General features: G+C 53.3%; 1 protein-coding gene across 3 annotated transcripts in view; it reads left to right on the top strand.

Annotated features, from left to right (window-relative positions):
* LOC147106180 (sodium- and chloride-dependent GABA transporter 2-like) overlaps positions 1-12,546 on the top strand; it is a 135,169-nt gene that overhangs the window by 91,656 nt on the left and 30,967 nt on the right. The gene's annotated exons all lie outside the window — the stretch shown is intronic.

The following is a 12,546-nucleotide window of genomic DNA, read 5'->3' as shown; positions in this document are numbered from 1 at the left end:
GCGTCCCAGACACTGACCATCCTTCTCACTGAGTCCCAGACCCTGACCATCCTTCTCACTGAATCCCTGACCCTGACCATCCTTCTCACTGAGTCAGAGACCCTGACCATCCTGCTGACTGAGTCCCAGACCCTGACCATCCTTCTCACTGAATCCCAGACACTGACCATTAATCTCACTGAGTCCCAGACACTGACCATTCTTCTCACTGAGTCCCAGAATCTGACCATCCTTCTGACTGAGTCCCAGACCCTGACCATCCTTCTCACTGAGTCCCAGACCCTGACCATCCTTCTCACTGAGTCCCAGACTCTGACCATCCTTCTCACTGAGTCCCAGACACTGACCATCCTTCTCACTGAGTCCCAGACCCTGACCACCCTTCTCACTGAGTCAGAGAACCTGACCATCCTTCTCACTGAGTCCCAGACCCTGACCATCCTTCTCACTGAGTCCCAGACACTGACCATTAATCTCACTGAGTCCCAGACACTGACCATCCTTCTCACTGAGTCCCAGACCCTGACCATCCTTCTGACTGAGTCCGAGACCCTGACCATCCTTCTCACTGAGTCCCAGACACTGACCACCTTTCTAATAATAATTAATAATTCAACTTTATTGTCGTTGTACAATGCACAAGTACATCAACAACGAAATGTGATCTTGCAAGCTCCCATGAGTCCAGTACAAATAACATTAACATTAAACGTAAATAGCACCGTCCTGGGAGAAGCAAAGCCGCTGCGTCTATGCGCGCCGCCATTCCATTTTCACCATTCCTCCTGTCCGACAATCTTCAGCCCAACGCCCGGGCCTGCTCACCAGCCGCCCCTTCTGGGTCTCTTTCCGTGACCTTCTTACCAACCGCCCCTCCTCGGGGCTCCTTCCGTGACCTTCTGCACCTGGTCTTCCCTGATGGTCACCCCTCCAGGTACTAACCAGGCCTGGCTCATGCTTAGCTTCCTAAGCCTTGCCAGTGACCCTGTCCCTAGTCCCTTCCTTCTCACTGAATCCCAGACCCTGACCATTTATCTCACTGAATTCCAGACCCTGACCATCCTTCTCACTGAATCCTTGACTCTGACCATCCTTCTCACTGAGTCCCAGACCCTGACCATCCTTCTCACTGAGTCCCAGACACTGACCACCTTTCTCACTGAATCCCAGACCCTGATCATTTATCTCACTGAGTTCCAGATCCTGACCATCCTTCTCACTGAATCCCAGACCCTGACCATCCTTCTCACTGAATCCCAGACACTGACCATCCTTCTCACTGAGTCCCAGACCCTGACCATCCTTCTCACTGAGTCCCAGACCCTGACCATCCTTCTGACTGAGTCCCAGACCCTGACCATCCTTCTGACTGTGTCCCAGACCCTGACCATCCTTCTCACTGAGTCCCAGACCCTGACCATCATTCTCACTGAGTCCCAGACACTGACCATTCATCTCACTGAATCCCAGACACTGACCATCCTTCTCACTGAGTCCCAGACCCTGACCATCCTTCTCACTGAGTCCCAGACCCTGACCATCCTTCTGACTGAGTCCCAGACCCTGACCATCCTTCTCACTGAGTCCCAGACACTGACCACCTTTCTCACTGAATCCCAGACCCTAACCATTTATCTCACTGAGTTCCAGACCCTGACCATCCTTCTCACTGAATCCCTGACTCTGACCATCCTTCTCACTGAGTCAGAGACCCTGACCATCCTTCTGACTGAGTCCCAGACCCTGACCATCCTTGTCACTGTGTCCCAGACCCTGACCATCCTTCTCACTGAGTCCCAGACCCTGACCATCCTTCTCACTGAGTCCCAGACTCTGACCATCCTTCTCACTGAGTCCCAGACCCTGACCATCCTTCTCACTGAATCCCAGACACTGACCATCCTTCTCACTGAGTCCCAGACACTGATCATTCATCTCACTGAGTCCCAGACCCTGACCATCCTTCTCACTGAGTCCCAGACCCTGACCATCCTTCTCACTGAATCCCAGACACTGACCATCCTTCTCACTGAGTCCCAGACACTGACCATTCATCTCACTGAATCCCAGACACTGACCATCCTTCTCACTGAGTCCCAGACCCTGACCATCCTTCTCACTGAGTCCCAGACACTGACCATTAATCTCACTGAGTCCCAGACACTGACCACCTTTCTCACTGAGTCCCAGACTCTGACCATCCTTCTCACTGAGTCCCAGACCCTGACCATCCTCCTCACTGAGTCCCAGACCCTGACCATCCTTCTGACTGAGTCCCAGACCCTGACCATCCATCTCACTGAGTCCCAGACCCTGACCATCCTTCTCTCTGAGTCCCAGGCCCTGGCCATCTTTCTCACTGAGTCCCAGACTCTGACCATCCTTCTCACTGGCTCCCAGCCCCTGAACATCCTTCTCACTGAGTCCCAGACACTGACCATCCTTCTCACTGACTCCCAGACCCTGACCATCCTTCTCACTGAGTCCCAGACACTGACCATTCATCTCAGAGTCCCAGACCCTGACCATCCTTCTCACTGAGTCCCAGACACTGACCATTCATCTCACTGAGTCCCAGACCCTGACCATCCTTCTCACTGACTCCCAGACCCTGACCATCCTTCTCACTGCGTCCCAGACTCTGACCATCCTTCTCACTGACTAACAGCCCCTGACCATCCTTCTCACTGATTCCCAGACACTGACCATTCATCTCACTGAGTCCCAGACCCTGACCATCCTTCTCATTGAGTCCCAGACCCTGACCATCCTTCTCGCTGAGTCCCAGACACTGACCATCCTTCTCACTGAGTCCCAGACACTGACCATCCTTCTCACTGAGTCCCAGACACTGACCATCCTTCTCACTGAATCCCAGACACTGGCCATCCTTCTCACTCAGTCCCAGACGCTGACCATCCTTCTCACTGAGTCCCAAACACTGACCATCCTTCTCACTGAGTCCCAGACCCTGACCACCTTTCTCACTGACTCCCAGACCCTGACCATCCTTCTCACTGAGTCCCAGACCCTGACCAACCTTCTGACTGTGTCGCAGATCCTGACCATCCTTCTCACTGCGTCCCAGACACTGGCCATCCTTCTCACTGCGTCCCAGACCCTGACCATCCTTCTCACTGAGTCCCAGACACTGACCATCCTTCTCACTGAGTCCCAGACCCTGACCATCCTTCTCACTGAATCCCTGACCCTGACCATCCTTCTCACTGAGTCAGAGACCCTGACCATCCTGCTGACTGAGTCCCAGACCCTGACCATCCTTCTCACTGAATCCCAGACACTGACCATTAATCTCACTGTGTCCCAGACACTGACCATTCTTCTCACTGAGTCCCAGACTCTGACCATCCTTCTGACTGAGTCCCAGACCCTGACCATCCTTCTCACTGAGTCCCAGACCCTGACCATCCTTCTCACTGAGTCCCAGACTCTGACCATCCTTCTCACTGAGTCCCAGACACTGACCATCCTTCTCACTGAGTCCCAGACCCTGACCACCCTTCTCACTGAGTCAGAGAACCTGACCATCCTTCTCATTGAGTCCCAGACCCTGACCATCCTTCTCACTGAGTCCCAGACACTGACCATTAATCTCACTGAGTCCCAGACACTGACCATCCTTCTCACTGAGTCCCAGACCCTGACCATCCTTCTCACTGAGTCCCAGACTCTGACCATCCTTCTCACTGAGTCCCAGACCCTGACCATCCTTCTCACTGAATCCCAGACACTGACCATCCTTCTCACTGAGTCCCAGACACTGATCATTCATCTCACTGAGTCCCAGACCCTGACCATCCTTCTCACTGAGTCCCAGACCCTAACCATCCTTCTCACTGAATCCCAGACACTGACCATCCTTCTCACTGAGTCCCAGACACTGACCATTCATCTCACTGAATCCCAGACACTGACCATCCTTCTCACAGAGTCCCAGACACTGACCATTCATCTCACTGAGTCCCAGACCCTGACCATCCTTCTCACTGAGTCCCAGACTCTGACCATCCTTCTCACTGAGTCCCAGACACTGACCATCCTTCTCACTGAGTCCCAGACCCTGACCACCCTTCTCACTGAGTCAGAGAACCTGACCATCCTTCTCATTGAGTCCCAGACCCTGACCATCCTTCTCACTGAGTCCCAGACACTGACCATTAATCTCACTGAGTCCCAGACACTGACCATCCTTCTCACTGAGTCCCAGACCCTGACCATCCTTCTCACTGAGTCCCAGACTCTGACCATCCTTCTCACTGAGTCCCAGACCCTGACCATCCTTCTCACTGAATCCCAGACACTGACCATCCTTCTCACTGAGTCCCAGACACTGATCATTCATCTCACTGAGTCCCAGACGCTGACCATCCTTCTCACTGAGTCCCAGACCCTAACCATCCTTCTCACTGAATCCCAGACACTGACCATCCTTCTCACTGAGTCCCAGACCCTGACCATCCTTCTCACTGAGTCCCAGACACTGACCATTAATCTCACTGAGTCCCAGACACTGACCACCTTTCTCACTGAGTCCCAGACTCTGACCATCCTTCTCACTGAGTCCCAGACCCTGACCATCCTCCTCACTGAGTCCCAGACCCTGACCATCCTTCTGACTGAGTCCCAGACCCTGACCATCCATCTCACTGAGTCCCAGACCCTGACCATCCTTCTCTCTGAGTCCCAGACCCTGGCCATCTTTCTCACTGAGTCCCAGACTCTGACCATCCTTCTCACTGGCTCCCAGCCCCTGAACATCCTTCTCACTGAGTCCCAGACACTGACCTTCCTTCTCACTGACTCCCAGACCCTGACCATCCTTCTCACTGAGTCCCAGACACTGACCATTCATCTCAGAGTCCCAGACCCTGACCATCCTTCTCACTGAGTCCCAGACACTGACCATTCATCTCACTGAGTCCCAGACCCTGACCATCCTTCTCACTGACTCCCAGACCCTGACCATCCTTCTCACTGCGTCCCAGACTCTGACCATCCTTCTCACTGACTAACAGCCCCTGACCATCCTTCTCACTGATTCCCAGACACTGACCATTCATCTCACTGAGTCCCAGACCCTGACCATCCTTCTCATTGAGTCCCAGACCCTGACCATCCTTCTCGCTGAGTCCCAGACTCTGACCATCCTTCTCACTGAGTCCCAGACACTGACCATCCTTCTCACTGAGTCCCAGACACTGACCATCCTTCTCACTGAATCCCAGACACTGGCCATCCTTCTCACTCAGTCCCAGACGCTGACCATCCTTCTCACTGAGTCCCAAACACTGACCATCCTTCTCACTGAGTCCCAGACCCTGACCACCTTTCTCACTGACTCCCAGACCCTGACCATCCTTCTCACTGAGTCCCAGACCCTGACCAACCTTCTGACTGTGTCGCAGATCCTGACCATCCTTCTCACTGCGTCCCAGACACTGGCCATCCTTCTCACTGCGTCCCAGACCCTGACCATCCTTCTCACTGAGTCCCAGACACTGACCATCCTTCTCACTGAGTCCCAGACCCTGACCATCCTTCTCACTGAATCCCTGACCCTGACCATCCTTCTCACTGAGTCAGAGACCCTGACCATCCTGCTGACTGAGTCCCAGACCCTGACCATCCTTCTCACTGAATCCCAGACACTGACCATTAATCTCACTGTGTCCCAGACACTGACCATTCTTCTCACTGAGTCCCAGACTCTGACCATCCTTCTGACTGAGTCCCAGACCCTGACCATCCTTCTCACTGAGTCCCAGACCCTGACCATCCTTCTCACTGAGTCCCAGACTCTGACCATCCTTCTCACTGAGTCCCAGACACTGACCATCCTTCTCACTGAGTCCCAGACCCTGACCACCCTTCTCACTGAGTCAGAGAACCTGACCATCCTTCTCATTGAGTCCCAGACCCTGACCATCCTTCTCACTGAGTCCCAGAAACTGACCATTAATCTCACTGAGTCCCAGACACTGACCATCCTTCTCACTGAGTCCCAGACCCTGACCATCCTTCTCACTGAGTCCCAGACTCTGACCATCCTTCTCACTGAGTCCCAGACCCTGACCATCCTTCTCACTGAATCCCAGACACTGACCATCCTTCTCACTGAGTCCCAGACACTGATCATTCATCTCACTGAGTCCCAGACCCTGACCATCCTTCTCACTGAGTCCCAGACCCTAACCATCCTTCTCACTGAATCCCAGACACTGACCATCCTTCTCACTGAGTCCCAGACACTGACCATTCATCTCACTGAGTCCCAGACCCTGACCATCCTTCTCACTGAGTCCCAGACTCTGACCATCCTTCTCACTGAGTCCCAGACACTGACCATCCTTCTCACTGAGTCCCAGACCCTGACCACCCATCTCACTGAGTCAGAGAACCTGACCATCCTTCTCATTGAGTCCCAGACCCTGACCATCCTTCTCACTGAGTCAGAGAACCTGACCATCCTTCTCATTGAGTCCCAGACACTGACCATCCTTCTCACAGAGTCCCAGACACTGACCATTCATCTCACTGAATCCCAGACCCTGACCATCCTTCTCACTGAGTCCCAGACTCTGACCATCCTTCTCACTGAGTCCCAGACCCTGACCATTCTTCTCACTGAATCCCAGACCCTGACCATCCTTCTCACTGAGTCCCAGACCCTGACCATCCTTCTCACTGAATCCCAGACCCTGACCATCCTTCTCACTGAGTCCCAGACCCTGACCATTCTTCTCACTGAATCCCAGACCCTGACCATCCTTCTCACTGAGTCCCAGACACTGACCATCCTTCTCACTGAGTCCCAGACCCTGACCATCCTTCTCACTGAGTCCCAGACCCTGACCATCCTTCTGACTGAGTCCCAGACCCTGACCATCCTTCTGACTGTGTCCCAGACCCTGACCATCCTTCTCAGAGTCCCAGACCCTGACCATCCATCTCACTGAGTCCCAGACCCTGACCATCCTTCTCAGTGAATCCCAGACACTGACCATCCTACTCACTGAGTCCCAGACACTGACCATTCATCTCACTGAATGCCAGAAACTGACCATCCTTCTGACTGAGTCCCAGACCCTGACCATTCTTCTCACTGAGTCCCAGACACTGACCATCCTTCTCACTGAGTCCCAGACTATCCTTCTCACTGAGTCCCAGACTCTGACCATCCTTCTCACTGAGTCCCAGACCCTGGCCATCCTTCTGACTGAGTCCCAGACACTGACCATCCTTCTCACTGAGTCCCAGACCCTGACCATCCTTCTCACTGAGTCCCAGACAGTGACCATCCTTCTCACTGTGTCCCAGACCCTGACCACCCTTCTCACTGAGTCAGAGAACCTGACCATCCTTCTCACTGAGTCCCAGACCCTGACCATCCTTCTCACTGAGTCCCAGACCCTGACCATCCTTCTCACTGAGTCAGAGAACTTAACCATCCTTCTCACTGAGTCCCAGACCCTGACCATCCTTCTCACTGAGTCCCAGACACTGACCATTAATCTCACTGAGTCCCAGACACTGACCACCTTTCTCACTGAGTCCCAGACCCTGACCATCCTTCTCACTGAGTCCCAGACCCTGACCATCCTTCTCACTGAGTCCCAGACCCTGACCATCCTTCTGACAGAGTCCCAGACCCTGACCATCCATCTCACTGAGTCCCAGACCCTGACCATCCTTCTCTCTGAGTCCCAGCCCCTGACCATCCTTCTCACTGAGTCCCAGACTCTGACCATTCATCTCAGAGCCTGACCATCCTTCTCACTGAGTCCCAGACCCTGACCATCCTTCTCACTGAGTCCCAGACCCTGACCATCCTTCTCACTGATTCCCAGACACTGACCACCTTTCTAATAATAATTAATAATTCAACTTTATTGTCGTTGTACAATGCACAAGTACATCAACAACGAAATGTGATCTTGCAAGCTCCCATGAGTCCAGTACAAATAACATTAACATTAAACGTAAATAGCACCGTCCTGGGAGAAGCAAAGCCGCTGCGTCTATGCGCGCCGCCATTCCATTTTCACCATTCCGACAATCTTCAGCCCAACGCCCGGGCCTGCTCACCAGCCGCCCCTTCTGGGGCTCTTTCCATGACCTTCTTACCAACCGCCCCTTCTCGGGGCTCTTTCCGTGACCTTCTGCACCTGGTCTTCCCAGATGGTCACCCCTCCAGGTACTAACCAGGCCTGGCTCATGCTTAGCTTCCTAGGCCTTGCCAGTGATCCTGTCCCTAGTCCCAGGAACAGGGCTAACTCTGACCATACTTCTCACTGAATCCCAGACCCTGACCATTTATCTCACTGAGTTCCAGACCCTGACCATCCTTCTCACTGAATTCCAGACCCTGACCATTTATCTCACTGAATTCCAGACCCTGACCATCCTTCTCACTGAATCCTTGACTCTGACCATCCTTCTCACTGAGTCCCAGACCCTGACCATCCTTCTCACTGAGTCCCAGACACTGACCACCTTTCTCACTGAATCCCAGACCCTGAACATTTATCTCACTGAGTTCCAGAGCCTGACCATCCTTCTCACTGAATCCCTGACTCTGACCATCCTTCTCACTGAGTCAGAGACCCTGACCATCCTTCTCACTGAGTCCCAGACCCTGACCATCCTTCTCACTGAGTTCCAGACTCTGACCATCCTTCTCACTGAGTCCCAGACCCTGACCATCCTTCTCACTGAATCCCAGACACTGACCATCCTTCTCACTGAGTCCCAGACACTGACCATTCATCTCACTGAATCCCAGACACTGACCATCCTTCTCACTGAGTCCCAGACCCTGACCATCCTTCTCACTGAGTCCCAGACCCTGACCATCCTTCTGACTGAGTCCCAGACCCTGACCATCCTTCTGACCGTGTCCCAGACCCTGACCATCCTTCTCACTGAGTCCCAGACCCTGACCATCCTTCTCACTGAGTCCCAGACACTGACCATTCATCTCACTGAATCCCAGACACTGACCATCCTTCTGACTGAGTCCCAGACCCTGACCATCCTTCTCACTGAGTCCCAGACCCTGACCATCCTTCTGACTGAGTCCCAGACGCTGACCATCCTTCTCACTGAGTCCCAGACCCTGACCATCCTTCTGACTGAGTCCCAGACCCTGACCATCCTTCTCACTGAGTCCCAGACACTGACCACCTTTCTCACTGAATCCCAGACCCTGACCATTTATCTCACTGAGTTCCAGACCCTGACCATCCTTCTCACTGAATCCCTGACTCTGACCATCCTTCTCACTGTGTCAGAGACCCTGACCATCCTTTTGACTGAGTCCCAGACCCTGACCATCCTTCTCACTGTGTCCCAGGCACTGACCATCCTTCTCACTGAGGCCCAGACCCTGACCATCCTTCTCACTGAGTCCCAGACACTGACCATCCTTCTCACTGAGTCCCAGACCCTGACCATCCTGCTCACTGAGTCCCAGACCCTGACCATCCTTCTCACTGAATCCCAGACACTGACCATTCATCTCACTGAATCCCAGACACTGACCATCCTTCTCACTGAGTCCCAGACACTGACCATTCATCTCACTGAATCCCAGACCCTGACCATCCTTCTCACTGAGTCCCAGACTCTGACCATCCTTCTCACTGAGTCCCCGACCCTGACCATCCTTCTGAGTCCCAGACCCTGACCATTCTTCTCACTGAGTCCCAGACCCTGACCATTCTTCTCACTGAATCCCAGACACTGACCATCCTTCTCACTGAGTCCCAGACCCTGACCATCCTTCTCACTGAGTCCCAGACCCTGACCACCCTTCTGACTGAGTCCCAGACCCTGACCATCCTTCTGACTGTGTCCCAGACCCTGACCATCCTTCTCACTGAATCCCAGACACTGACCATCCTTCTCACTGAGTCCCAGACCCTGACCATCCTTCTCACTGTGTCCCAGACCCTGACCATCCTTCTGACTGAGTCCCAGACCCTGACCATCCTTCTGACTGTGTCCCAGACCCTGACCATCCTTCTCACTGAGTCCCAGACACTGACCACCTTTCTAATAATAATTAATAATTCAACTTTATTGTCGTTGTACAATGCACAAGTACATCAACAACGAAATGTGATCTTGCAAGCTCCCATGAGTCCAGTACAAATAACATTAACATTAAACGTAAATAGCACCGTCCTGGGAGAAGCAAAGCCGCTGCGTCTATGCGCGCCGCCATTCCATTTTCACCATTCCTCCTGTCCGACAATCTTCAGCCCAACGCCCGGGCCTGCTCACCAGCCGCCCCTTCTGGGGCTCTTTCCATGACCTTCTTACTAACCGCCCCTTCTCGGGGCTCCTTCCATGACCTTCTGCACCTGGTCTTCCCTGATGGTCACCCTTCCAGGTACTAACCAGGCCTGGCTCATGCTTACCTTCCTAGGCCTTGCCAGTGACCCTGCCCCTAGTCCCAGGAACAGGGCTAACTGTGACCATCCTTCTCACTGAATCCCAGACCCTGACCATTTATCTCACTGAGTTCCAGACCCTGGCCATCCTTCTCACTGAGTCCCAGACCATGACCATCCTTCTGACTGTGTCACAGACCCTGACCATCTTTCTCACTGAATCCCAGACACTGACCATTAATCTCACTGAGGCCCAGACACTGACCATCCTTCTCACTGAGTCGCAGACACTGACCATTCTTCTCACTGAGTCCCAGACACTGACCATCCTTCTCACTGAGTCCCAGACTCTGACCATCCTTCTCACTGAGTCCCAGACACTGACCATTAATCTCACTGAGTCCCAGACACTGACCACCTTTCTCACTGAGTCCCAGACCCTGACCATCCTTCTCACTGAGTCCCAGACCCTGACCATCCTTCTGACTGAGTCCCAGACCCTGACCATCCATCTCTCTGAGTCCCAGACGCTGACCATCTTTCTCACTGAGTCCCAGACTCTGACCATCCTTCTCACTGGCTCCCAGCCCCTGAACATCCTTCTCACTGAGTCCCAGAAACTGACCATTCTTCTCACTGACTCCCAGCCCCTGACCATCCTTCTCACTGAGTCCCAGACACTGACCATTCATCTCAGAGTCCCAGACCCTGACCATCCTTCTCACTGAGTTCCAGACACTGACCATTCATCTCACTGAGTCCCAGACCCTGACCATCCTTCTCACTGTGTCAGAGAACCTAACCATCCTTCTCACTGAGTCCCAGACACTGACCATTAATCTCACTGAGTCCCAGACACTGACCACATTTCTCACTGAGTTCCAGACCCTGACCATCCTTCTCACTGAGTCCCAGACCCTGACCATCCTTCTCACTGAGTCCCAGACCGTGACCATCCTTCTGACTGAGTCCCAGACCCTGACCATCCATCTCACTGAGTCCCAGACCCTGACCATCCTTCTCTCTGAGTTCCAGGCCCTGGCCATCTTTCTCACTGAGTCCCAGACTCTGACCATCCTTCTCACTGGCTCCCAGCCCCTGAACATCCTTCTCACTGAGTCCCAGACACTGACCATCCTTCTCACTGCGTCCCAGACTCTGACCATCCTTCTCACTGACTAACAGCCCCTGACCATCCTTCTCACTGAGTCCCAGACACTGACCATTCATCTCACTGAGTCCCAGACCCTGACCATCCTTCTCATTGAGTCCCAGACCCTGACCATCCTTCTCGCTGAGTCCCAGACACTGACCATCCTTCTCACTGAATCCCAGACACTGGCCATCCTTCTCACTGAATCCCAGACACTGGCCATCCTTCTCACTGAGTCCCAGAAGCTGACCATCCTTCTCACTGAGTCCCAGACACTGACCATCCTTCTCACTGAGTCCCAGACACTGACCATCCTTCTCACTGAATCCCAGACACTGGCCATCCTTCTCACTGAGTCCCAGAAGCTGACCATCCTTCTCACTGAGTCCCAGACACTGACCATCCTTCTCACTGAGTCCCAGACCCTGACCACCTTTCTCACTGACTCCCAGACCCTGACCATCCTTCTCACTGAGTCCCAGACCCTGACCAACCTTCTGATTGTGTCGCAGATCCTGACCATCCTTCTCACTGCGTCCCAGACACTGACCATCCTTCTCACTGAGTCCCAGACCCTGACCATCCTTCTCACTGAGTCCCAGACCCTGACCACCCTTCTCACTGAGTCAGAGAACCTGACCATCCTTCTCACTGAGTCCCAGACCCTGACCATCCTTCTCACTGAGTCCCAGACACTGACCATTAATCTCACTGAGTCCCAGACACTGACCATCCTTCTCACTGAGTCCCAGACCCTGACCATCCTTCTGACTGAGTCCGAGACCCTGACCATCCTTCTCACTGAGTCCCAGACACTGACCACCTTTCTAATAATAATTAATAATTCAACTTTATTGTCGTTGTACAATGCACAAGTACATCAACAACGAAATGTGATCTTGCAAGCTCCCATGAGTCCAGTACAAATAACATTAACATTAAACGTAAATAGCACCGTCCTGGGAGGAGCAAAGCCGC

The sequence above is a fragment of the Somniosus microcephalus genome, chromosome 16, assembly GCF_052327205.1.
Source record: "Somniosus microcephalus isolate GS21.2 chromosome 16, FLI_Smic_1.0, whole genome shotgun sequence".
In the NCBI taxonomy this organism is placed as follows: Eukaryota; Metazoa; Chordata; class Chondrichthyes; order Squaliformes; family Somniosidae; genus Somniosus; species Somniosus microcephalus.
Note: the sequence above shows the minus strand (reverse complement) of the source record. Positions and strands in the feature narration are given on the sequence as shown.